This window comes from Mya arenaria, chromosome 17 (assembly GCF_026914265.1).
Source record: "Mya arenaria isolate MELC-2E11 chromosome 17, ASM2691426v1".
Lineage (NCBI taxonomy): Eukaryota > Metazoa > Mollusca > Bivalvia > Myida > Myidae > Mya > Mya arenaria.
In genome coordinates, this window is record NC_069138.1 from 22152739 (window position 1) to 22156622 (window position 3884).

At 33.6% G+C, this 3884-nt stretch overlaps 1 long non-coding RNA gene across 1 annotated transcript; it reads right to left on the bottom strand.

Moving 5' to 3' along the window:
- Positions 1-926: 926 nt before the first annotated feature.
- On the bottom strand, positions 927-3454 carry LOC128224856 (uncharacterized). The gene is made up of 3 exons (XR_008259562.1): positions 3366-3454; positions 2639-2808; positions 927-1155 (listed from the first exon to the last, which is right to left on the bottom strand). It is a non-coding gene; the product is annotated as an uncharacterized LOC128224856 (long non-coding RNA).
- Between the last annotated feature and the right edge of the window lie 430 nt (positions 3455-3884).

The window sequence follows — 3884 nt, forward strand, 5'->3', positions numbered from 1 at the left end:
ACTATGCATTTTGGGATAATTGTGATACATATAAAGGAGAAGGTAGGCATTAGGTAGGCATTACCTTTCAATGATACCAGTATTATATGTGTTAACATGAAAGCATTTTTACCTGTATTCCTAATGAAGCTATTTAATTGTAAACTTATTAGCAGGTCAGATTTCTTTAAAGGGACTGTTCATAGTTGCCCCTCTTGAGATTAATAACATTTAGAAGGTCCTCTGTCAAGATATACCCGATATATTTACACCTCAACTTCCATTCCTTAAATGAACTGCATATCGGCAATTGCGTTCATCACTCGATGAACGCAACATCTTCGGATGTGTTCGGATCGCAACTCATCGCATAACAATACACGTGGATATACTTGATCTTGTTATTGTTTGCATTGTGTCAGCAGGTCCCATAAAATATAAGTCAACATTTTAGTAAGTGTTAATTTATTATATTTTAAATGTATTGTAGTCATAATTGTTTTGACAATTCTTGAATGAAATAAGGAACGCGTACGGACTTCGGACACCACACACTTTGACCAGCCCAATTGCGTTCATACCCCGATAATGACACCAACCCCGCAATTCATTCCTTAATAAAAGCGTGTTAGTATTTTGAGCACAAGGAAACTAAAAGTAGGTCAAGACTTGTGACATGCAAGTACAGTGCTCATAAACACAAACATAATCAATTACGCTGTCATCGTCGTTGATGGTATAAGATGTTTCTACGTCGTTGTCGTGTTTCAACCTTACTGCGACTCTTGGTTTTGGAACAGGGTAATCATGTGTGTGTAAAGTACCTTGCATGATTTTTGTTACCAATACATGCCAATAAGCTTTGTTAGCTCATTATTGTTTGTAAATAATGGTATATTAACTTCTGTGATCACTCACAAATATACAATAACAAACAAAAACATATGGATGCGAAGATAAAAAACTGATTTAATGAAAATAATGAAAATAAATCAAATAAAAATATAAGTATAAAAGCAAATGATAACTACATATCCAAACTTCATATACATTAGGGTAGTTGAACATACACCTTCAACAGGGTTTATTCATACTGTTATTTGTTAGAGAGTTGGGTTCCGATTTGATAAGAACAAAATATTTAAAATTGAACAATGTACAATGGTGTCATCCAACCTGAAATATAAAGAAAATATCGTGTTTTGTAATGAGAATCAATTTTGCAAGAACCACCGTTTACAACTATTTAAATACAACGGTTGCTTCTGCTGGTGCCGCTTACGTTGCTGTTGCTTCATGTCGAGCTACTAATACTATTATTTCTACTTCTATTACTACTACTACTACTACTACTACTACTACTACTACTACTACTACTACTACTACTACTACTACTACTACTACTACTACTACTACTACTACTTATACTACTTGTAATATTACTACTATTGCTAGTGTTACTTCTTCGACTACGACTACCACTACCAATACTACTACTACCACAACTGCTACTGCTGCTACTACTACTATTTCTATTACTACTACTACTACTACTACTATTACTACTACTACTACTACTACTACTACTACTACTACTACTACTACTACTACTTCTTCTACTTTCTACTACTACTGCTACTACTACTATTACTATTATTATTACTTCTACTACTACTACTACTACTACTACTACTACTACTACTACTACTACTACTACCACTACCACTACCACTACCACTACTACTACTACTACTACTACTACTACTACTACTAATAATAATAATAATAATAATTATTCTACTGCTACTACTACTACTACTTCTTCTACTTTCTACTACTACTGCTACTACTACTATTACTATTATTATTACTACTACTACTACTACTACTACTACCACTACCACTACCACTACCACTACCACTACTACTACTACTACTACTTCTACTACTACTACTACTACTACTACTACTACTACTACTACTACTACTACTACTACTACTACTACTACTACTACTACTACTACTACTACTGCTACTACTACTATTACTACTACTACTACTACTTCTACTACTACTACTACTACTACTACTACTACTACTAATAATAATTATTATTCTACTACTACTTCTACTACTACTACTACTACTACTGCTACTGCTACTACTGCTGCTGCTGCTGCTGCTACTGCTACTGCTACTGCTGCTGCTGCTGCTGCTGCTGCTTCTGCTGCTGCTGCTACTACTACTACTACTACTACTACTTCTACTACTACTACTACTACTACTACTACTACTACTACTACTACTACTACTACTACTACTACTACTACTACTACTACTACTACTACTACCACTACTACTACTACTACTACTACTACTACTAATATTACTACTACTACTACTACTACTTCTGCTGCTGCTGCTTCTGCTTCTACTTCTACTACTATTCATGCTAGTGGTGAAAATATAGCTTCAGTTTCTGCTAATTCTACAACAAATGAATAGTACTACTACAATACTAAGTCCACTTCAACTACTTACATACAAGACATTACGTTTACCTTTACATTTAAAATTTGCAAATATATACAAGAATACAAAAAAAATACAGTTAAACAGAGTTTAATCGTTTATTCAGTTGTGGAAAAGTTTAACTTACTCAGACACGCTTCTAGAACTGATGACCAGGAAATACCATAGCAAACGGACTTCGCACGCACTTTTCAGCAGTTCCTCTAGAATTATCACACCTTAGACCTTCTCCACACATCGTACCAGCGTATCCTCCACACGTTTCCCCTTGGCCGGCAAGTTGGCCATCGTTTGAAACTAAAACATTTAAATGCTCGTAGAAGAAAAAATACATTATAAAAAACATTGTAATTGTAATAAGCACACAAGTCTTAGCTACTACTAGACGACGACCTCCACAAAATACCCTTATCCTTATGGCCGTCAATCACATATACATATCCGACAAGTTTTGCCTATACTACAGATGATGCCGTATTTCTGCTTCACGCTACTATTCAAAATTTGAAGCGTTAGTGTTTTCTTATAAATTATTAGCGTACATTTAGTTAAATGTTTCGGAATAATTGATATAATCAGTTGAACTTATAACAAATTTCAAGCTAATGTTAAACAGTGTTTTACTTGGTTATTTGAATTCCACCATTTGTAATAAGATTCAAACCACAAAATATATTTGAAACATGAAGATTTATGTATATTATAGATTAAATATAAAGTTTTCATGATTAAAATTCATGCATGTTTCGAGAGAACATGTGAACGATACAAATGTACCTTGGAGCAAATTGCATGAGTACACACATTAAACGATCATCCTTATTTTAATAACTTATAAATCCATTTTGACCTACCTACAAGGCTCACGAGTAAAACAAGTAAGATAGAACTCCTCATATTTATGATGTCCTAGTTTTGTTGAAATAAGGCTAGTTAGGTTTACGTTTGTATTTATACATAAAGCAATTTCAAAATCGCCGACCGGTTCCCGGATCTAATTACGTCATGCTATTGGTTACCAAATACATTATATACGTCAACCAGTTTTAACATCAGTAAAATGAACATCTGGGTTCAACCAGTAAATACTTGTTAATAACAACAAACGCATTATTTATTTGTTTATATAAAGTATGCTAATAAAGCGAATTAAAGTCATAAATGTCGTTTGTCTCTCGTTAAGTGTCTGTTTGATAATTTTATTGATGCCCTTTTTATGGGAGCTTGTTAAGACTCAGGCTGCTGCGTGTCTTTTTAGTTGCCATAATTATAAACTAAAATATACACGCTGTAATATGACGCATCTTAGTTAAACATTTAAACTTAGTAAACACGTCTTTGTTTAACTTTAATTGAGAGAAAACGTCAACTGA